Source organism: Pongo abelii, chromosome 23 (assembly GCF_028885655.2).
Source record: "Pongo abelii isolate AG06213 chromosome 23, NHGRI_mPonAbe1-v2.0_pri, whole genome shotgun sequence".
NCBI classification, from domain to species: domain Eukaryota; kingdom Metazoa; phylum Chordata; class Mammalia; order Primates; family Hominidae; genus Pongo; species Pongo abelii.
Genome location: NC_085929.1, coordinates 49930574 through 49954941, shown reverse-complemented (window position 1 = coordinate 49954941; position 24368 = coordinate 49930574). Strand labels below are relative to the sequence as shown.

At 46.8% G+C, this 24368-nt stretch overlaps 1 protein-coding gene and 1 long non-coding RNA gene across 3 annotated transcripts in view; one reads left to right on the top strand and one right to left on the bottom strand.

Annotated features, from left to right (window-relative positions):
* Positions 1-24368, bottom strand: part of MPPED1 (metallophosphoesterase domain containing 1) — a 94387-nt gene that overhangs the window by 40881 nt on the left and 29138 nt on the right. The window lies entirely within an intron of this gene.
* Positions 567-21944, top strand: LOC129052739 (uncharacterized). The gene is made up of 3 exons (XR_008517885.2): positions 567-921; positions 18591-18774; positions 21670-21944. It is a non-coding gene; the product is annotated as an uncharacterized LOC129052739 (long non-coding RNA).

The window sequence follows — 24368 nt, the reverse complement described above, 5'->3', positions numbered from 1 at the left end:
AAGGACACACGTGCCCAGAGACATGCACAAAAGGCCCCTGGTGGCCCCCGGCTTCCCCAGCCAGGGGCTACCGCACTCCCTGCAGTGCTCTGATCTCAGCCCTACTCCTCCGACCCTGCACCCCTCTGGGTGCTTACGGCCTCCTGGCATCCGCATCTGCTGTTCCACACACTGGGATCCTCTTCCCGCCCTTCCTTCTGAGTCAACTCCAATTCAACTCGCACTTTATCAGCCAACCCAAGGGCCACTTCCTCCAAGACACCTTCCAAGACTCCCTCTCTTCACTCAACCCTAGCAGGATGATGGGTGCCCCCTATAAGCACCCAGGCACGTGCTTCTCACAGCCCTGACGAGCAAACCAACCGCGGGTTGATTTGTCTGCTTCCCCAGCAGCCTGGGAGCCCCTTCAAGGCCCCTGCCTTGTTCAGCACTCTACCCCCAGCTTGGGGCTCGGTGACAAGTACACACTCAACACACAGCCACTGAATCCATGAGGTTCCGTCGTCCCTTACCACCCATGTCAAGGGCCAGGGAGGTCACATGACTCAACAAAGGTCTCCTAAGTGATCGGCTACAGGATGTCCCCAGAGGCCAAATAGCTGGCCCACGGATGGTAACCAACACTGTTAGGATGAGGTGAGCCCATCAGGTGGCAGCCTCCCAACTGTCATGGTCTCCGCTCACTCGGCAGACATCAACAGTCCATGACTTCAAGGCCCGTGCCACGGAGCTGCCCCACAAGGCTGTGGGAGAGCCCTGGCCTGAGAGTCGGCCCAGCTCTCTACTATCTCACCATGTGACCCGGGGTAGTGAGGCCTTTCCCCGCCTCGTGCCTCAGTTTCCCCATCTGTTCCATGAAGACGTGACATAAAGGTCCTGACCTCTGAGAGCCCTTTCAATTCTCTGAGACCCTCCAGGCAGGTGTGTACATGGTACCGGGGTGGGGTGCCCACGGAGGGTGTTAACAGGGTCAGATGGTGGGACCCAAAGGGCCCTTGTATAGGATGGGATTCTGAATGCCCATGTTTGTCTCCAATTGTGGCTGACATCCCAAGAAATCGGCAATAAAGGAAGGAAAAGGCATGGCCTGCCAAGGACAGAGGTTTGGAAGCTGGAAAGAGATGGATGGGTGGACTGGCTTAGCTGAGCAAAGGAAACTAAAACCAAAGTCTTAGGAGTGGATAAGAGGAATGTGGAGCTACAAGAAGCAAGGTGAGCTGTGGCCAGAGCCCCAGGGGGTCTCAGGAACTAGAAGCCCAAGAGCTGCAGTCTGACTTAGAACCTGTATGAGAAGCAGGTGGGACCCGGGCCCCTCCCACCTTGCATCCATCCAGCAGTCATGCCGTCTGTCTTTCATCCCCACAAAAGTGGGGAGCACTACCAGGGTCACACAAAAACTCCAGAGAGCCCCATTTAGGGAACATCGAGGCAAGGGGATGAACCCTGGGGTCCCAGCCTCCAGACCCACTTAGCTATCAAATCTGGAAGCCAGACTTGGAAAGGAAAAACTGGGGAGAAAAACAGGTGCAGGAGGAAAAACCCATAGATATCGATATAGGGGTTGCCCAAAGACATGGCCAGGATGGCCAGGGCCCCATGATCACATCAGCCTATCCCCACCACACACACACACACACACACACACAGCTAACCAACAGCTTTCAGATGTTCAATTCGTATACGCAAATGCAGTGTCATCAGGCCTCTGAGAAAAATCCCACAGTGAAGGCCGGGCACAGTGGCTCACACCTGTAATCCCAGCACTTTGGGAGGCTGAGGCAGGCAGATCGCCTGAGGTCAGGAGTTCAAGACCAGCCTGGTCAACATGGCGAAACCCTGTCTCTACTAAAAATACAAAAATAAGCTGGGAGTGGTGGTGGGCGCCTATAAACCCAGCTACTCAGGAGACTGAGGCAGGAGAATCACTTGAACCTGGAAGGCGGAGGTTGCAGTCAGTCGAGATCACGTCACTATACTCCAGCCTGGGCAACAGAGCAAGACTCTGTCTCAAAGAAAAAAAAAAAGAAAAGAAAAGAAAGGAAAGGAAAGAAAGAAAGAGAAAAAATGAAAAATCAACCACAGTGAAAACAGAGTCACAGGCCAAATCAAACAAGGAAAAGAAATCAGAGGGAAGAAGGCCGAGGCAGGAAAATGCTTTTTTAAACTATATCATTGACAGCCTTGGTGAGATAATAAAATATTGCACCCATGAAATTTTAGCAGGGTGCTTTTACAAAAGAAATAAAAACATAGCAGGATATTTTTTAATTTGGCCAAAAGTAGGAAGATGAAATCAAGGAAATCTCCCAGACACTAAAATAAAAAAGACAATGAAGTAAATAACAAGTGAGAAAAGATTTAAAAATCAGGCTGGCCACAGTGGCTCCCATCTGTAATCCCAACACTTTGGGAGGCTGAGGTGGGAGGACAGTTTAGCCCAGGAATTCAAAGATGTGGTGAGCTGTGACTGCACCACTGCACTCTGGCCTGGGTGACAGAGCAAGATTCTGTCTCAAAAAAAAAAAAAAAAAATCATAAGCCCAATATCTGAGTACTACAAATTGCAGGAAGAGAAATCTGAAAAAGAGATGGAAGAAAAAACTGGAAATGAGAAAAGTTCCTGAATTAAAGGACAAAATTTTTCCATTAAGAGAGTGATCGGAAAAAATAAATGAAAAAAAGACCCACATTAAGCACATTCTCCAGAAACCCAATAGGTTATATATAAAGGATGAGAAATCCCAACAGCAGTGGAATTTTCAATAGTGACACTGAAAAAAAAAAGGAAAAATGCCTTCCAAATTCTAGGGGAAAATGATTTGCAACTCAGAATTCTATACCTAGATAAACTATTAGTTAAGACAGGACAGAATAAAGATCTTTTCTAACACGCAAGTCTGCCAGATATTTCTCTTGTGCACTTTCTCAGAAAGCTACTGGAGGGTGTGCTCCACCAAAATGAGGGAGTAAACCAAGAAAAAGGAAACCACTGGATCCCAGAACCAGGGGTTACAAGACAGAAGAAAGGTAAAAGGAGAAGATGGCCATCTGAAGATGGTGACTGTGAGCAGGACTGGAAATCAATCAGTCCCAATGGGAGCAGGGCTTGGAGGCTCCAGGAGGTAAGCCGCCAAGAAAAACGATAAGACAGATGACCTAGCACATCTCACCACACTACAGAGGGGTGTTTAAAGCTCTGCAGAAGACTTGAGGATGAACTATGATGGGCACATGAAAATATAAGCAAACAAACAAAATAATTAACTACTTTTAAAAAATAATGTCATATAATGAATATTCAACCAAAAATTGGGATAGGAATACCAACAGGTGAAAAGATGCATATGTGAGTAGGGAAGCTAAATCTCTAAATCTTCATTTCCCATTGTAAGAAATCTAAAAGTAATGTCTAAATTGAAAAATCAAAACATAGCAATCCTAGGTTGTTCCTTCAAGAAACAAGAGAAGCAGCACTAGAGCTGCACTGGGAGTGGGAACCAGGCCTCGGGAGGGGGCTGCTATCTTGAGCATAAGCCTTGTAGCACTCTGTGACTTACAGTGCACATTTATTACCTGAATGCAAATAAAATGTTGATTAAATAAAAAGAAGTATCTTCAAAGCCAAGTGCTTCTCGTCCACTTCCCAACTCTGTCCAGGGCCACCCTGACCTCTCACTTGCTCTGCCTGTTGCTCAAAACCTGCAACAAAAGCAAACTGGGCCACAATTAAGATTGATGGAAAGACAGAGCAGGTAGAAAATCAAAGCTGGCTGATTGCTCTGAGATTCTGAGGGTCCGAGTGCTGGGATGACTCTGGCACCAGGTTCAAAGGCAGGTGATCCAGCTGAGCAGCTCCTCACCTGGGCAGATCAGGCAGCTGCTAATGACATCACTGTTGCTACCTGCTGAGAACTTCAGCCACCTCCCCGGTGCCCTATTTCTCATCCTCACAATAGCCCCACAAAACAGGCAATATTATTAATATTTGGCAGATGAAGAAATCGAGGCTAATAAAGTTAAGGAACTCCACAACTGATCAGCGAAGAAGTGGGAATTTGAACCTGGGTGCATCTGAAGCTGAAACCCATGATTTTCCCCTCAGTCACAACCAGTTAGACATATATTCTCAGGTTTTTTCATTAAATATTTCTCAAAAAAAAAAGTAAAAAGAGTGTTGCCATACATTTGAGTCTTTACAATATCTCTCTTGCTATGAGCAGCTCTCAATGACTTTATTTTAAGCAACATAACACTCTGGGCAAGACTTTGTAGCTGCTATAAACAAAGAAGCAATACAGAGAAGCACTTTGAGGATGAGGATTAAGGATCTTTGAGCACATGCTCTTCCACAAAGTCAACAACAACACTGGCAAAAGTTGTCAAAATCTACTTTTTTAAAATTCTGGAAATTAACCAACAATCTGAGGAGCAGAGATGCACGAAAAAGAGCTGAGTTGTGCAGCATTCTAACTTACCCTCTTCTCAGCCTCCTCTTTCCAAGCCTGTAGTAGCCTGAAAATCAGCAGTCTCAGAACCATTGCAGCTGTGAAAACTACCAGCCTAGCAGCCACTGGAGGGGGAAAAACAGCTTTGAGACTCCCAAGAAAGCCCCTTTCACTATTTGGCATATAAAGCCTCATTTGTAGAACTTGTCTTTTTTTAGAGATGAGGTCTTGCTATATTGCCCAGGCTGGTCTCAAACTCCTGGCCTCAAGTGACCCTCCCATCTCAGTCTCCCAAAGTGCTAGGATTATAGGTGTGTGCCACTGCACCCAGCCAGGACTTGTCTTTATTTGACCTGACTCAGAGCTTGCTCAATGAGGAAAGCCCTATCCCCAAAGTATTTGTTAAAAACAATCAGCAGCAGTTGTCTAACATCACAGCTTCCCAAGGAGGCCATACCAGTTAGGGCAAACAAGAGGCCAACCAAGAAACTTAAAATGAAAATCTGGAGAATGAGGCATCCACAGGGCATCTAGAGGATCATGCTCATGTGCAGGGCTGTGCGTGTGCCCAGGAAAGGGGCCCTCATCACTCACCTCAGAATGACCTTGAAGCATATGCAAGAACTGAAGGCTTTTGTAAAGTGCTAGGGTGTTGAGGATGTACCTCAACAAAATGGTTGGGAGCCCCTCAGCAAACGATGGGAGACTTATCAGTTCAAGGCATGTAAGGAAATCTCTGACCAGTCATCAGCTCACAACTAAGCTAACCAAGCAGAAACTTTAGTAGCCACACATGACAGAGAATACAAACACCACAGAGTTTCCAGGACATTCACTAAATAAACAACAACAAACCTTGGTGCAGGGGGTGGGATCTGATTCCCATAATCAGCAAATTATGTTATTTAAAACATCCACAGCCTAAGTGTGTTGGTGCTTGCCTGTGGTCTTAGCTACTCAGGAGGCTGAGGCAGGAGAATCACTTGAACCCAGGAGACGGACATTGCAGTGAGCCAAGATTGCGCCACTGCACTCCAACCTGGAAGCAGTGAGACAGAGTGAGACCCTGTCTCAAAAAACAACAACAAACAAACAAACAAAATCCAGTTTTTTTGTTTTGTTTTGCTTTGGTTTTGGGGGGTTTTTTTGGGTTTTTTTTTGTTTTTTTTTTTTTGAGATGGAGTCTCACTCTGTCGCCAGGCTGGAGTGCAATGGCGCAATCTTGGCTCACTGCAACCTTCGCCTCCCAGGTTCAAGCGATACTCCTGCCTCAGCCTCCTGAGTAGCTGAGACTACAGGCACATGCCACCACACCCAGCTAATTTTTGTATTTTTAGTAGAGATGGGGTTTCACCGTGTTGGCCAGGATGGTCTTGATCTCTTGACCTCGTGATCCACTCGCCTTGGCCTCCCAAAGTGCTGGGATTACAGGCGTGAGCCACCACACCTGGCCACAAAAACATCTAGTATTTTTTAAAATAAAACACACAAAGTAACAGGAATGTATGCTCCTTAGACAAGGGAAAGAGCAGTCAATAGAAATCGTCCTTGAGGAAACCCAGATGGTGGATATAACTAAATAATGCCTTTAAACCAGCTATTAGAAATATGTTCAAAGAACTAGAGAACTGTCTAAAGAATTCAAGAACATTATGAGAATGATGTGTTCGCAAATAAAGCATATCAATAAGGAGATATAACTATAAAAAAGAATCCAATTCTGGAGTTGAAAAGTAAAATACCTAAAATGACATTTTCATTAGAGGGTCTCAATAGCAGTTTCAAGCTGGCAGAAGAAAGAATGAGCAAACCTGGAGACAGATCTGTTGAAATCATCCAGTTTGAGGAACAGAAAGGAAAAAGAATGAAGAAAAATGAACAGAGCCTCAGAGACCTGTGGGACACCGTTGGGTGCACTAATGTGTGCATAAGAGGAGCCGCAGAAGAAAAAGTGAGAGGGGACAGAAAGAGTAGTTAAAGACACAATAGCTGTATTCCCAAACAACAGCTCACGCCTGTAATCCCAGCATTTTGGGAGGCTGAGGTGAGTGGATTACTTGAGGCCAGGAGTTCAAGATTAGCCTGGCAACACCCCATCATGGCAAAACCCCATCTCTACTAAAAATACAAAAATTAGCTGGGCATCGTGGTGTGCCTGGTGCACCTGTAGTCCCAGCTACTTGGGAGGCTGAGACACAAGAATTGCTTGAACTTGGGAGGCAGAGGTTGTAATAAGCCAAGACTGAGCCACTGCAATCCAGCCTGGGTGACAGAGTGAGACTCTGTCTCAAAAAAAAAAAAAAAGAAAAAGAAAAAAGAAAAAGGAAACAATAGCAAAACCTCCCCAAATTTGATGAAAAACATTAAGCTCACATCCAAGAACTTCAAGTAACTCCAAACATGATAAACTCAAAGAGGTCCACACCTAAACACATCATAATCAAACTGTCAGAAAGCAGACAATCACTCATCACACACAAGTAATCCTCAGTAACAGCTGACTTCTCATCAGGAACCACGATAACCAGAAGGCAGTGGGATATACAAATGCTGGGAAGAAGGACTGTCAACCAGCAATTCTACATCCTGCAAAACTATCCTTTAAAAATAGAGAAATTAAGTCATTCCCAGTTAAGTCATTCCCAGATAAACAGAAACAAACTGAATCTGTCACTAGCAGACACTCTCTACAAAAAATACTGAATATACTCTTTCAGACTGAAATGAAAGGACACCAGACAGCAAGTCAAATCCATATGACGAAATAGAGAGCACTGGTAAAAGTAGCTACACAGGTAAATATAAAGGACGGTACAGGCCAGGCACGGTGGTTCACACCTGTAATCCCAGCACTTTGGGAGTCTGAGGCAGGCGGATCACGAGGTCAGGAGATAGAGACCAGACTGGCCAACAAGGTGAAACTCCGTCTCTACTAAAAATATAAAAATTAGCTGGGTGTGGTGGCACATGCCTGTAATCCAAGCTACTTGGGAGACTGAGGCAGGAGAATCACTTGAACCAGGGAGTCAGAGGTTGCAGTGAGCCGAGATCACAACACTGCACTCCAGCCTGGTGACAGAGTGAGACTCTGTCTCAAAAAAAAAAAGACAATACAATTGTATTTCTGTTTGTAACTACTTTGTTCTCCTATCCAGTTTAAAAGACAACTACACTAAGGAATACAGTCATGGACTGTTAATGACAGAGATGCATTCTGAGAAATGCACCATTAGGTGACTTTGATATCGTACAAACAGCAGAGTGTACTTAGGCAAACCTAGATCATACAGCCTACTACATACCAAAGCTATACAGTACAGCCTATCACTATAGGCTACAAACCTGTACGGCATGTTATCGTACTGAATACTCCAGGCAATCGTAACACAATGGTAAGTATTTGTATATCTAAACATAGAAAAGTAAGTAAAATTACAGTGTTATAATCTTACGGGACCACTGTAGTATATGCGGTCTGTCATTGACAGAAACATCATTATACAGCACATGACTGTAGTTATAAAACTGTGTTAATGAGCTTATAATGCACAAAAATGTAATTTGTATGACAATAATAGCATAAAGGAGGGGGAGGGCATGGAACTCTACATTAGAGCACAGTTTCTGTATATTTATGAAATTAGGTTGCTATTAATCAAAACTAGATTGTTATAAGGTAAAAAAAATTAATTATAATGCCCAGGGCAACAACTAATAAAATTTTTCAATATAGTGAAAGAAATGAAATTAAAATAGTGAACTAGAAAATATCTATTTAACACAAAAGAAGGCAGTAATAGAAGAAAAGATGGACAAAAAATATATAAGATATATAGAGAACAAAAAGCAAAATGGCAGATATAAATCCTACTTTGTCAGTAGTTGTATTAAACATAACATGCTTAAACAGTCCAGTCAAAAGAAGGCAGAGATTAAAATTTTTAATTTTTTAAAAATCCAATTATATGCTGTTTATAAAAGACACACTTTAGATCCAAAGAAACAAGTGGGTTGAAAGTAAAAGAATGAAAAAGATATACAAACAGTATCCAGACACCAAAAGAGAGCTGTAGTCGCTATACCAGCATCAGAAAAAAATAGATTTGAAGACAAAAATTGTTACTAGAGAAAAGGAAGAATATTTTATAATGATAAAAAGCCCAGCAACAGATGGCTTCACTGGCGATTTGTATCAAACATTTCAAGAATTAACACTAGTCCTTGACAAACTCTTCCAAAAAGCAAAAGAGGAGAAAACACTTTCCAGCTCAGTCTAGGAGGCTTTGATACCAAAACCAGACAAAGCTATCACAAGAAAAGAAAACCACAGACCAATATTCCTTCTGAATATAGGCGCAAAATCCTCAAAAAAATACTAGCAAGTCAAATCAAGCAACAAAGGATTAGACACCATATAAAAAGGTATTATACATCATCAAATGGGATTGAACTCAGGAATGTAAGGTTGGTTCAACATACAACAATTAATGTAATATACCATAATAATAAGGGGGAAACCATATGATCATCTCAACAGGCACAGAAAAGCATTTGACAAAATAAAACACGCTTTCATGATTTAAACACACACACACACACACACACACACACACACACACACACACACACACACTGGGTACGGTGGCTCCCGCCTGTAATCCCAGCATTTTGGGAGGCTGAGGTGGATGGATCATTTGAGGCCAGGAGTTCAAGACCAGTCTGGCCAACATGGCGAAAACTCTTGTCTCTACTAAAAATACAAAAATCAGCCAGGCATGGTGCTGCACATCTGTAATCTCAGCTACTTGGGAGGCTGAGTCACAGGAATCGCTTGAACCTGGGAGGCAGAGGTTGCAGTGAGCCAAAATTGCACCATTGCATCCCAGTCTGGGTGACAGAGCAAGACACTGTCCCTAAACAAAACAAAAAACATGTAACAAACTGGGAATAGAAGAGATATTCTGAACCTGACAAAGAGCATCTCTAAAGGTCCCTCAGCGAGCTGGGCATGGTGGTGCACACCTGCAGTCCTAGCTATTTGGGAGGCTGAGGCAGGAAAATCATCTAAGCCCAGGCACTCAAGGCCAGCCTAGGCAATATAATGAGACCCTGTCTCTAAATAAACAAATAAATACATACATATTACAAATCCCACAGCTAACATCATACTTAATAGTGAAAGACTAAAAGTCTTCCTCCTAAGATCAGTCACAAAACAAGGACGTCCACTCTTACCATTTCTATTCAACATTATGCTTGAGGTTCTAGCCGGGGCAATGAAGCATGAAAAAGAAATAAAAGCATCCAGAACGGAAGGGAAGAAATAAAACTGTCTCTATTCACAGACAAACATGATCTTGTGGCCACAAATCAAGGAAGCCAAAGACTGCCAACAGCCACCACAAGCTACAAGAGGCAAGATAGGATTCCCTGTTTCCTCTCCCTCACCAGAGCCTCCAGAAGGAACACAGCCCTGCCGACACCTGAATGTCAGATTTCTGACCCCCAGAGCAGTGAAAGGATACATTTCTGTTATCTTAAACCAAGAAGCTTGTGATAACTTGTTACTGCAGCCTCAGGAAATTAATACAATAGTCAAAGTGCTGGAAACCAAAGACAAGAAACTTTCAAGCAATTGGGGCAGAGGAAAGGACACATTATCTTCAAAGAATCAACAGTAATGCTGATAGCTGATCATTCAACACGGAGCAATTACACTGAGTAGTTATGTTGCTGAGATTATGAATGGATTTCCATAGCTTCCTGCAACAGATTCAAAAATGCTCTGAAAAGTATGTCGGAAACAGAAAATAGCTCTAGTGATGGCAGTTTCACCTGTTATAGGCTAAAAATTGTCTCCCCCTCCACAAAAGGAACATGTTGAAGTCTTAATTCCTAGTACCTCAGAATGGGATGACATTTAGAGACAGGACCCTTAGTGAGGTAATTCAGGTAAAATGAGGTCATATGAGTGGGCTCTAATCCAATGACTGGTGTCCCAATAACAAGAGGACATTGGCCTGGCTCAGTGGCTCACGCCTGTAATCCCAGCATTTTGGGAGGCCGAGATGGGTGGATCACCTGAGGTCAGGAGTTTGAGACCAGCCTGGCCAACATGGTGAAACCCCATCTCTACTAAAAATACAAATATTAGCTGGGCGTGGTAGTGGGCACCTGTAATCCCAGCTACTCTGGAGGCTGAGGCAGAAGAATCCCTTGAACCCCGAGGACAGAGGTTGCTGTGGGCCAAGATCACGCCACTGCACTCCAGTCTGGGTGACAGAGTAAGTCTTCGTCTCAAAAAAAAAAAAAAAAAAAAAAAAAAAAAGGACATGAAGGCACAGAGAGGCAGAGAAGCTCATATAAGGACACAGTGAGAAGACGGCCATCTGCAAGCCAAGGAGAGAGGCCTCAAAAGAAACCAACCTGCTAACATCTCAACCTCAGATTCTGGCCTCCAGAACTGGGAGACAATAGGCTTCTGCTGTTTGAGCCTCCCAGTCTCTGGTACATGGTCAGGGAAGCCCTATCAAACCAACACAGTATCAATGCAGCAGATGCACTTGAAGAATCTGAATACAAATGTTTCATAAGATGTGAGGGAACAGAAATATATGTCTCAGTCCCAGCGCTTTGGGAGGCTGAAGCAAGCATATCACCTGAGGTCATGAGTTCGAGACCAGCCTGAGCAACATGGCAAAACCCCATCTCTACTAAAAATACAAAAATTAGCTAGGTGTGGTGGTGCGTACCAGTAGTCCCAGCTATTCAGGAGGCTGAGGTGGGAGGATCACCTGAGCCTGGAAAGTTAAGGCCGCAGTGAACCATGATGGAGCCCTATAACTTAATAGTACCAGTGTTCCTTTAAGATGAAGAATTTTGGGAGGCCAAAGCGGGAGGATCCCTTGAAGCCAGGAGTTCAAGACCAGCCTGGGAAACATAGTGAGACCTTGTCTCTATAAAAATTCAAAAAATAAGCTGGGCATGGTGGCACATGCCTATAGTCTCAGCTACTCAGGAGGCTGAGGTGGGAGGATTGCTTGAGCTCAGGAGATCAAGGCTGCAGTGAACCAAGAACACCACTGCACTCCAGCCTTGGCAACTGAGTGAGATCCTGTCTCTAAAAAGAAGAAAATAGGCTGGGCACGGTGGCTCACACCTGTAATCCCAGTACTTTGGGAGGCCAAGGAGGGCGGATCACCTGAGGTCAGGAGTTCGAGACCAGCCTGGCCAACACAGTGAAACCCCCTCTCTACTAAAAATACAAAAATTAGCCAGGCATGGTGGTGGGTGCCTGTAATCCCAGCTACTTGGGAGGCTGAGGCAGGAGAATCACTTGAACCAGGGAGGCAGTGAGAGGCTGCAGTGAGCCTAGATTGCGCCACTGCACTCCAGCCTGGATGACAGAGCGAGACTCTGTCTCAATAAACAAATAAATAAATAAATAAATATTTAAATTTTAAAAAAGAAAGTAGAATGGTGGATGCCAGGGGCTGGGGAGAGGAGGGAGGAAGTTGTTTAATGGATCGTTTCCATTTGGGAAGACAAAAAAAGTTCTAGAGAGGAAAGGCAGTGATGTTTGTACAACAATGTGAATGGTCTTAATGCCACTGAACTACACACTTTTAAAAGGTTAAAATGATCAATGTCATGTATATTTCACCACAATTTAAATAAATAATCTGGGGAGCCTGGATCCTACACAACTAGAAGTGTGAGCAGGCAGAAATGTAGGCTCTTGGAGCTCTGAGAGTTCTAGCAATGCAGTTTTTAAAATCTTAGAATCCTGGAAGTCAATCATTCTCATCTTGGAAATAAACAATTCTAGAATTGTAGAAGTCAACGAGGTTTAGGGATGAAAGAAGAGTAAATGGTCATCTAGAGTCCTGGCCCACCTCATCCCCCACACCCCCATCATCATCAGAAAATCCCACAGCAAAGCCACAGGACTGGAAGGCTATACCTGGTTCCAACTCACCAGGAAATTCCCAGCAAGGATTGCGCTGGGTTTGGCCAAAGGCCCTGGATTTTAAATGCATGGCTTCAGGGCCAGATATCTGGCCCTTGTGTCACTGAGTAAAAGGTGTCTTCTGGCTACAGAAAACCCATTTAAAGGGGCAGGGAGGTGTGGGGGCGGGCGGGGAAATGGCCCATAGCGATGTTCTTTGCAGTAGTAACTGAAATAAGTATTTAAAAATGAGTAAGACTGGCCGGGCACAGTGGCTCATGCCTGTAATCCCAGCACTTTGGGAGGCCGAAGTGGGCAGATCACTAGGTCAGGAGATAGAGACCATCCTGGCTAACACCGTGAAACCCCGTCTCTACTAAAAAATACAACAAATTAGCCGGGCGTGGTAGCGGGTGCCTGTAGTCCCAGCTACTCGGGAGGCTGAGGCAGGAGAATCACTTGAACCCAGGAGGCGGAGCTTGCAGTGAGCCGAGATTGAGCCACTGCACTCCAGCCTGGTGACACAGCGAGACTCAAAAAAAAAAAAAGTAAGACTAAAAGTTCCTGTTTTTAAAATATTTCTGGCTAGGTGTGGTGGCTCACACCCTTAATCTTGGCACTTGGGGAGGTCGAAGAAGGATTGCTTGAGCCCAGGAGTTTGAGACCAGCCTGGGAAACATAGGGAAACCTCGTCTCTACAAAAAATAAAAAAAGTAGCCAGGCATGGTGGCATGTGCCTGTGGTCCCAGCTACTTGGGAAGCTGAGGTGGGAGGATTGCCGAAGCCCGGGAAGTCGAGGCTGCAGTCAGCCGTGATCATGCCACTGCACTCCAGCCTGGGTGACTAAACAAGATTCTGTCTCAAAAAAGAATAAAATATTTATTCCTAAAGCCAAGGGTTTTAAGGCTAAATAAACATTTTGAATGTTAGGATACACTAAAATGAAATCGTCTTGCCCCTCTCTGTTTTTCATTTCCCCATTCCCCAGTTCTCTTTTTTGGCCCTAGTAAGTTCTGACTGGCCCCCTACAGTCCCTTCCTCTGTGGCCTAGGGTTGTGGAGGGAGACAGACACAGGCAGCTGAGGAGCAGCAGTGGGGAGGGTATTGAGTTCTACAGAACCACAGGCAGCAGTGCTGTTTCCTTTCCCTGGCCAGGAGTATGAGAGGTTCCACAAGATTGATAAAAGGGGGTGATCAGCTGGGTGCAGTGGCTCACGCCTGTAATCCCAGCACTTTGGGAGGCTGAGGCAGGCAGATCACCTAAAGGAGTTTGAGACCAGCCTGGCCAATATGGTGAAACCCCATCTCTACTGAAAATACAAAAATTAGCCAAGCGTGGTGGCGCATGCCTGTAATCCCAGCTACCAGCGAGGCTGAGGCAGGAGAATTGCTTGAACCTAGGAGGCAGAGGTCGCAGTGAGCCGAGATCTTGCCACTGCACTCCAGCCTGGGCAACAGAGCAAGACTCCGTTTCAAAAAAAAAGAAAGAAAAAGAAAAGAAAAATATAGGGAGATGATCACAGAAACTACAGAAACAGGTGTCCACAGTGGACAGCAGCTCCCTAGGCAGACAGGATCGGCACTCCGGCAGGAGCAGCCCACACAAGAAAGGCATAGAGGCGGGAAAACATCCAACAATGTGACAACTGCCCTGAAGCCTCGGACAGACAAAGGGGAGGGGTGGAGCCAGGCCTAGTAGGGACCATGGGGTCCCTGCCAGAGGCCTTGACCACAGGAGCAGTGCCTGGACTCACCTGGGACACAGGAGGGAAACCTCTGCAGAGTTTTAAGGGGGTGCGGCGCATGGTTGGATCAATGAACAAAAAACTTCTTTCAAACACCAACATGACAAATGTTAGTTTGGAAAGTGACTATTTTGAGAGGTTGGGATGTTACCAAAGAAAGCCTCGCTTTGTCAGCTCGATGCTTCCCCTTCAGGCTGTCAAACCAGCCCAGAATTAGCTCCAAACGGCCTTCCGCGAGCTCTCGGATCTTCATTTGCATCGTGCACACTCCGAAAGGTGTGAAATCCTTCTTCTTAAGAGAGATCAAAGAAACAAACCTATACACTTTTTAAAATCCGCTTTTCTTTTAAAAACAAATTTCAAAGAACTAAATTCTAACTTTTAAATGCACAATTTTAAAAAGCGGAAGTCCTCTTTGGATGATATTAATAGTAGTAATTAAAGCTACCACCAGCTGGGCGCAGCGGCTCACACCTGTAATTGCAGCATTTTGAGAGGCCGAGGCAGGTGGATCACGAGGTCAAGAGATTGAGACCATCCTGGCCAACATCGTGAAACCCAGTCTCTACTAAAACTACAAAAATTAGCTGGGTGTGGTGGCGCACACCTGTAGTCCCAGCTACTCAGGAGGCTGAGGCAGGAGGATCACTTGAACCCGGGAGGCTGAGGTTGTAGTGAACCGAGATGGCCCCACTGCACTCCAGCAAGACTCCATTGGAAAAAAAAAAAAAAAAAGCCAGGCGCAGTGGCTCACACCTGTAATCCCAGCACTTTGGTAGGCCAAGGTGGGCGGATCACCTGAGGCTGGGAGTTCAAGACCAGCCTGACCAACATGGAGAAACCCCATCTCTGCTAAAAATACAAAATTAGCTAGGCGTGGTGGCGCATGCCTGTAATCCCACCTACTCGGGAGGCTGAGGCAGGAGAATCGTCTGAACCCGGGAGGCAGAGGTTGTGGTGAGCTGAGATGGCACCATTGCACTCCAGCCTAGGCAACAAGAATGAAACTCTGTCTCAAAAAAAAAAAGAAAGAAAGAAAGAAAGAGTCTACCATGAACTGAGCCATCTACTCTGTGCCAGGCACTTTTGATTTAGATGTGTTCATAAAATCACCACCACAGCAACAGCTGCCTGTGTTATGCATTTACCCCATGCCAGGCCCTATGATGAGCCCAGATCACCCACTGCCTCACTGAACTCTCCCAATATCAGCTCCTTTTGATAGATGAGAAAACTGAGGCTCAGAGAGCAGACAGAACATGCCCAAGGCCATATGGCTGGGAAGAGCAGAGCCAGGATCCAGACTCAAGAGGTCTCTCAGCACCCACGAGGCTAAGCAGAATCCCAGCTGCAATGCCTTATTTAATCCTCACGACAGCCCTCCAAAGCAAGGGTGTGGCCCCATTTTTTAGGTGAAGACACTGAGGCACAGGGGAGTGATGACCTTCTCAGGGCTGCCCAGCAGGAACGTGGCCAGGCAGGGCTGGGAGGGGGTCTGCCCATTCCTTTCCCCTGGCCCCTGTCTCATTCAGGAATTAAACTAGCCCAGGTCCATGGACATGACCACATCATGGCTCCCTCTGAAACCCAGATAAGCCCTGCAATGGGGGAGGCTCCAAAAGCCACAGAGAACACTGAGTGGGAGGGAGGTCACTGACATGTGAGAAGAACGGGGCTGGTCCCACTGAGGACAAGGGTTGGGGGGCTACGCCCTGCATGCCTCCTCCCCATGGTACTTGCTGGTGTCCCTGGCTCTACAAACCACCACCACCCAGCTGGGCCCGCCCATTCTGCAGCCTTATCCCTCCAGCTGCCTCCACTGCCTTTCTGCTTCTAGAATCCACCTCGCTCAGGAGGGATGGAAATAATGAAGAGTTTATGCTGCATTCACCTGGAACTTGCACTTCACCTGCATTATCTTGTTCGGGTCTCACCAAGGCCCTGTGAGAAACATCCCGTTACTTCCCCATTTTCCAAATGATAAAACTGAGGTCCAGGGAGGCTAAGTCACCTGCCCAAGGTCACACATCGAGGAGGCAAGGTGGCCCAGCTCTGGTTTCAGTTCAGAGTCTGAGCTCTCAACCATGTCCCCCTGACGCATGTGTGTGGCCCTCGGCACCCAACTCCCTCCCTCACTGGGTGGCAGGTGGAAGAGTTCCAGGGTGCGGGGATGGGGCCGAGCAGGGGATCGAGGCAGGCGGAGGCCTAGCGTATCCACAGTCTGCCAGGGCACACACAGGGCCAACATCTGGAACTCAGGGCCATAGGATAAGTGGATGAGTGCATTCCTTGACTTAGCCAATAACAACACTGAGAGCCTACTGTGGGGGGTTAGCACTGTCCGTGGTGCTGAAGATATGGCGGTGTACCTGACGATCCAGATCCCTGCCCTGGAGACCTGCATGACCTCCAGAAACCACCTCTCTGCACTGGGCCTCAGTCTCCTCATCTGTCAAGTGGAGACAATATACTCAGGGCCCAGGATGTTTGTTGCAAGGGATCAGTGAAAAAACAACGTGAAAGTGCCTGTAAACTGTTAACTTCTGTCCAGAAGTCATTATTGCTGTTAAGCCCCCATGTGACTTGGATACTAGGCTTTGCAGCAAAAGTGTATTTCGAATATGAAACGTAGGATGTAAAAATCCCTATATCCCATCAGCAGCTGACACAGGACTTTTTTTTAGTTAGTCCTAAGCCTATAAAGCATTACTGCTGACCATAAATATCAAAACCGTCTTGGAAACGAAGAATTTGCTTAAAAAAAGAGAGAGAGAGTCAGGGGCTGGCAGGGGATTTTCCAGATACACAAGAGTAGTTCCCATATACAAAAGGTCTCCTTAGCTATTAAAAACAAATAAAAAATGTAGGGCTTGTGGCTCACGCCTGTAATCCCAGCACTTTGGGAGCCCAAGGTGGATCACTTGAGGTCAGGAGTTTGAGACCAGCTTGGCAAACATGGTGAAACCCCGTCTCTGCTAAAAATACAAAAATTAGCTGGGCATGGTGGCAGATGCCTGTAATCCCAGCTACTCGAGAGGCTGAGGCAGGAGAATCACTTGAACCCTGGAGGCAGAGGTTGCAGTGAGCTAAGATCATGCCATTGCACTCCAGCCTGGGCGACAGAGGGAGACTCTGTCTCAATAAATAAATAAATAAACAAAGATTTTAAAAGAGCCTAGACCTTGGGTTGGAATCCTGACTCCACTTTTCTTTGCCGTTGACCTTAGGCAAGATTTCTCCTCCCTGAGCTCAGCTTTTGCATCTGCAAAGCAGAGACAGCAACAGCAGACACCTCCAGAGATGTCTAGATGTGTGGTCCAACGCAGCAGCCATGAACTCCCTGTGGACATTTAATTTCAAATCAGCTACAATGAAATAAAAATACAAAAGTCAGTTTCTCAGTCACACTAACTGAATTTTGAGTGCTCAATACCCACATGGGGGCTCGTGGTTACCACACTGGACAGCACAGATATACAGCCTCTCCACTCTCTCAGGAAGTTTGACAATGCTGGTGTCAGGCCCTGTTACTCAAAGTGTGATTCCCAGGATGGGCGCAGTGGCTTACGCCTGTAATCCCAGCACTTCGGGAGGCCAAGGCAGGTGGATCACTTGAGGTCAAGAGTTCAAGACCAGCCTCACCAACATGGTGAAACCCTGTCTCTAAATACAAAAATTAAAAATACAAAAATTAGCTAGGCGTGGTGGTAGGTGCCAGTAATTCCAGCTACTTGGGAGGCTGAGGCAGGAGAATTGCTTGAACCCGGGAAGCAGAGGTTGTAGTGAGCCGAGATCGCACCACTGCACTCCAGCCTGGGCAACAGGGCAAGACTTTGTCTAAAAAAATGTATATATATCAAAGTGTGCTCCCCAAGAGTCCTCGGGAGAACAGAGAAGGGGCATCCCCTGGGAGCTCGTTAGAAATGCAGAATGTCATGCCCTCCCGAGATCTGTGTAATCTGCACTTGAGCACTGAAGTGTGAGACAGGCCAGTTGTGAGGATAAACGAGAGACCAGGAGGGGAGACACCCCTCTACATGAACAATAACAGCACCTGCTGGTTTCCACTCTCTCTAAGTGGCGATCATATTCTCCAAACGGAACTAGTCCCCGGGCTTCTGACAACATTTACGCTGAGTGCAGGTGCAGGAGGCAGGCAGGGGCAGGTTGCATAGACAGGGAGACGGTGGAAACTTCCAGACATTTCAGAAGTTTATGTGCACGCGGGGACACAGTATTTGAATTCTGTGCTGGCCAGGATTTTCTGGCTTGTTCATTATTCCTGTTCTGGAATAAAATCCTGTATGAAAATGACATTTTAAAAAATCTACAGGCTTGTTTCATATCCAAACACCTCTCTCCATGTTTGTGAAAAGAGAGAAAAAGCATGTCAGTAAGAAAACCTTGCTTCCACCAACTTCTGAACAACCAACCAGCAATTTCTCCCCAAAGGGTCCACAGCCTTGAATGAGCTGGAGAGAAGCGGCACAGGAAGAGGAAGACTCACACGACAGAACCTGGCACAGCCCCAGACCGCACGCTTGGCATACATCCTCTCTCATCCGCAGAACCACCAGCAGCGGGGAGGAAGGCACCGCCACCCTCCATTGCCCTCTGTCTCACACCTGGGAGTCAGGTGAGCCGCAAGTTAAGCCTACATGGTCCAACTTGGTCCCAGGCTACCACTTCCCCCTGTCCTGTCTCCATCGTGTCATGGTGTTTTCTTGTTTGTGTGGCTCTCAGGTGGAAGTCTTGCTTGATTTGCTGCCCACAGTATCTCTGGTGTCTGGCACAGGGTGTAGAACAACACAGGGGTGCCACAAATGTTTGTTGAGTGAATGAATGATTGCAAACCAAAGGCAAGTAGCAGCTTCAGCCTTGCGCCCTAGGTTAGCCTCACCCCTTGAGCTGGAAGGCCTGTGCTCATACTTCATGTGTCCAAGCACTGCCCAAATGCCCAGGCCGCCTTGCTTGCCACCTCCTGCATGAAGCCCCGCAAGCTTCCCTACTGGGTCCCATCCCCCATCTGGACTCAGCTTCTTCCACTCACTTGCTCAGACTCTCCGTGGAGTTCCAGCCACGTCCTCCCATGTGCCGTCAACACCCCCAACTCAGAGTTGCTGCCTCTGCCCAGACATGGGCATGGCTGGCTGCCTCCTTTCAGATCTTCATGCAAACATCACCTCAGCAGAGGGTCTGGTCCTTCCCCATCCCTTCATGTCCCCTCAGCCTGAACACCCCCATCATATGACAGCTGTTTATCCACAGCCTTCTCCCCTGACTCACAAAGGCAGGAACTAGTTTTGTTCACTGCTGCATCCCCAGTGCCTAGAATCATGCCCAGTGCAGAAAAAGTGCTCAGGAAACATCTGTTGAGTAAATAATCAAGTGCAACCTGGAAAACAAATACTAATAATGATGACTGGTTGGAGGCAGAGTTAAAAATGCATTAAAAGTAAACACCAGGCTGGGTGCGGTGGCTCATGCCTGTAATCCCAGCACTTTGGGAGGCCAAGGCAGGCAGATCGCTTGAGCCCAGGAGTTCAAGACCAGCCTGGGCAACATGGTGAAACCCCATCTCTACAAAAAATAGAAAAATCAGTTGGGTGTCGTGGTGCATGCCTGTAGTCCCAGCTACTAGGGGGGCTAAGGTGGGAGAATCACCTGATCCCAGGAGGTTGAGGCTGCAGTGAGCCATGATCACACCACTGCGCTCCAGCCTAGGACCCTGTCTCAAAAAAAAAAAAAAAAAAAAATGTAAACACCAGGCTAGGCACAGTGGCTCATGCCTGTAATCCCAGCATTTTGGGAGGCCGAGGTAGGCAGATCACCTGAGCCCAGGAGTTCGAGACCAGCCTGGGCAAAATGGTAAAACCCCATCTCTAAAAAAAAATACAAAAATTAGCCAGGCATGGTGGTGCTTGCCTGTAGTCCCAGCTACTCGGGGTGAGGTGGGGGACTAAGACTGGAGGATTGCTTGAGCCCAGGAGGTCGAGGCTCCAGTAAGCAATTATTGTGCCACCGCACTCCAGACTGGGCAAAAGAGTAAGATCCCGTCTGCAAAAAAAAAAAAAAAAAAAAAAAGTAAACACCAGACAGCAAAGATATAGATAAGATGGCAGCAAGAGGGGGCAGGGTACGTGTGTCCCCAGGTTTTTCAGGAAGGAATGGAGATGTTGATTAACTTTAGGCTGTGTTAAGTCTGATACACAAATTAAAAATTTATGAGTAACTACTAAACAAATCAAAAAAGAATATGGAATTTCCAAACCAGTAGAGGCGAAAAAAAGAAACTTCAATCAATCAATCCAAAAGAAGGTGGAGGTGGGGCGGATAGAAAGCACAAAATGAATGACAGAAATGGGCATGTTTTATATACCAGGAAACTAAATAAATATTTGTTGTTATTATCCAAATACAAAAGGCTTTACCAAGGTCCTTCCACACAGAAACAAGGAGGACACAGGAATAGGCCTTCAAGGTACTCCCAGTGGAATGAGATGGATGTCAAACATGCTACAGAGGACCAATCAGAGGAGCTGGCACATCTCCCAATAATCAGGGCCATTAGTCAAATTAGCTTCTTTGCTTTGGTCCCCAGGAAGCTCAGACCCTAGTTTCCCACTTACAGCCCACATAGCACTGGGTACTGGAATTCTAGGCCCTCCATCTGAGCTACTCTCCCTTTTTTTTCAACACTGGCTTTTAATTTATCATCAATATTCTACCCATTTTACTATTTTTGTCATTTTTATAAACTATCTCCAACTCTTTTACACAAAATGAGATATAAACAAGCAAACAAAAAATCCAAGTGAATAACAAACTACACAAAATTAAGCCACACAAGAACTTTCAGACAGCCCAGGACTTTCAGAGAAATTAATCTCTCTATGCTGCTTAGATTTTTTTTTTAGTTTTTAATTTTAAGGCAGAGATACTTAGGATGATGGTCTTCAAAAAAAAATAAAGAAAGAAAGGGCCAGGCATGGTGGCCTATGCCTATAATCCCAACACTTTTGTAGGCCGAGGCAGGTGGACCACCTGAGGTCAAGAGTTCGAGACCAGCGTGGCCAACATGGTGAAACCCCATTTCCACAAAAAATACAAAAAGTAGGCGTGGTGGCTGGCTCCTGTAATCCCAGCTACTCGGGAGGCTGAGGCAGGAGAATCATTTGAACCCGGGAGGGGGAGGTTGCAGTGAGCCGAGATCACGCCACTGCACTCTAGCCTGGGTGACAGGGCGAGACTCCATCTCAAAAAAAAAAAAAAAAAGAAAGAAAGAAAAAAACACCACTGCATAACATGTTTGATACACACACACACACACACACACACACACACCAGTGGGTCTCATTTCATTTCCAAAGCCATTTTGTTGTAAATAGATAATTATCACTTAAGCATACCTTTCAAGCGGTTTATACATTAACATGAAAATACTGTAATTATGGCTGGCCAAAATCACTTGACTACAACTTAGAATTCTAGATTTTTCATCTTTCTTAGAAGTTAATTTTCTTCCTTTTAGCCCCTAAAATACAGCATGGCTTGTGAGGAATTTTTTTGATGAAGAATATAGAAAATTAATTTTTTAAATGAAGACCAAACCTCTGCTGCACAAGCCATCCATTTTCCATCTGAGCATTGATCTCACTCTCCAGGTGGTCACTCAGTTTATCAATCACACTCACCATGGGACTACACAACCAAAATCCCTGGACACCAACAGCTCCCCACCAGAGAGTGCCGGAGGTGACAAGAGGCTCCAGAGTTTAAAAGTAAAATTATTTTTAAAATATTCAATCTCGAGTCTTTGCAAGAATAACAATGTGTGTCTAGAAATGTCTGAATCAGGCCGTCGCACCAGAATCCATCTTGTCTGCTGTATACTTTCAGAGAGAATTCTTGTTGGCTCTTAAAAAAAAAAAGTTGGTTGGACTTTTTTTTATCAAAGTGACCACATCATAAAATTTGTCTTCTCTTTCCTCATTCCTTTAACAAATATTTGTTAAATGCCCACCTCATGCCAGGCTGCCAGGCCCTAAGGATACCAGGTCAGCCATCTCCCTCGCCCCTAACTCCATACCCCACCAGCAAATCCTGTTGATTCCACTTCCAAACCAGAGCCAAGCCTCTACTGCATTCTCCCTGGGCCACCTCCAGGTCCAGTCTGAGCTACCCTGGCCTCTCGCAGACACCTGCACCAACCTCTCCTGGTACCCTGGCATCCTCTCCTGCCTGCCACAGTCAGGCTCCACCCAGAAGGGTCCTTCAGAAACCCGAATCAGACCTTGTCCTCTCTGCCTAAGCCCCCCAGTGGTCTCTAGAATAAAATCCATGCCCTCGTCCCAGCTGGTCAGCGGCCCAGGATCACCAGGATCAGGCCCACAGGCCTCCACTGTGCAGCAGGAATTCACAGCTGGGTCCTTCTCCGTGCACAACCCTCCCAGGGGGGGTCTTCCCCAGCCATATGTCAAGAAGCTTTTCACCCCAGTAACCACCAGCCTACCCTGTGGATTGATCAATTCTCTTCACTCTGCTTGCTATTTACCACCTATGACTGCATTCACCCTCAGGCCGCCCAGGCAGGGACACTTCTGTGCCATCCATCACTGAATCTCCAGCACCAAAGCAATGAACAGAGTAGCCCCTCACGCTGTGTTGACTGAGATGCGTGTAGACCCCTGCCCTGGTCCCTAGCACTCACAGCCCCGTGGGAGAGGCGAGAGCTCTACTAACCCATGCTGGGGGCTCTGACATTGGGAGGTACGTGAACCAGCAGCGCCCTAAGTGCCAGGAGGGACTGAGTTCACACAGGGTGCACACACGGTCTCATCTCATTGAGGTGGACACTCCATGAGGGAGAAGGGAGGCCAGCTGGCTGATGAGGGCAGAGCCAGAAGTGGCCCCACGTCCCTGACCTCCAGTGCTTGGTGCCCTGCACTGGGGAGAGGCTGCAAGTCCCGACAGAGCCAGCTTGAGGCCTGATGGACTGCCCCTGCAGAGCTTGGCACCCCATTCCCAGGAAGACTCCAGTCCCACCCGACCGTACCCTCCATGCATAGAGAATAGCTCCACCTCCCGGAGGCAAGAGCAGCCCCGCACTGGGGCGGGTGCCCAGGTACCAGCTCTAGGTCCTGACCTATAACAGAGGGTGCCTGCCCAGCACACTCTGCAGCAGTCAGAAGGGGCAGCCACGGGGCAGGATCTTGCAGTGCTCAAGTCAGGAAAGGGAGGAAGAGCGAGGTGCACCCAGGCAGGAAGGAGCACGGGAGAGAAGGAGGGAGCTTGTGCATGTTGTTCATTGGATGGGGAGGTGGGAAGAAGGGAGGGAAAAAATAAAGAAATGAAACAAAAGCAGGGACTTGCACAAGCTTCCGGGGACAGACAGCCATGAACTCTGGGATGGTGACCTTCCCCATCTGCATCCAAGGTTGGTCTCCGCCCCCTCAAGAAGAGAGGAGGCCAGAGAGTAGACTGGAAGGAACAGACAAATTATGAGAGGGACGTGGAGGGGGATCAACCACCAGCTTGCGCCAGAAAGTACTTGTTTCCCACACATGATCCTAATTACTGTGCCTGTGAGATGCCTCCTGCTCCTGCAAGGGGAGGGCAAGGCCCCACCTGCTCCTTTCTGAAGCCCCAGATCTCCACTTGGAACCTTGAACAGAGAAGGTGCCCATTCCGCCGGCAGGCGCCCTGGGATTAAATCACAAAGAGGCAAAACGATTGTGTGTGGCCCATTTCCAGGCAAAGCTCCTGCAGCCTCGGGCCTTCCACGCAGTAGCAAATGAGGCAAGAACCAAAGAAACTGCCTTGACGCAAATTCTCCATTTCCCTTTCTCCCCCTTCCTCCCTCACGGATTTTAATTAAGGGTTTACTTGCAAAAGACCTAGTTCTATTTCACTAAATCCTTCGACCCCTTTTATATTGTCTCATATATCGTGTTATGCTCAGGCGCCAGTACAAAGTTAATTATAACTTCTAAATACTCCATTACCAGGCCCTCATCTTCCTCCCCTGCCTGAGTCTGCTAAGGGTAGTGCCACTTAATTTATGGGCCCATCATGTGCTTTACAGACCACGCTTTTTCAACAAACACCCCTGGGCACCTCGGTGCCAGGCTTGGCTGGGCTCTGAGGACTTGTGCTGACCAGGGTATGGTCTCGGCCCTGGAGAGGCTCACAGATGCTGCAGGAGGAAGGGGGGCCAGTAGGCTGGCACAC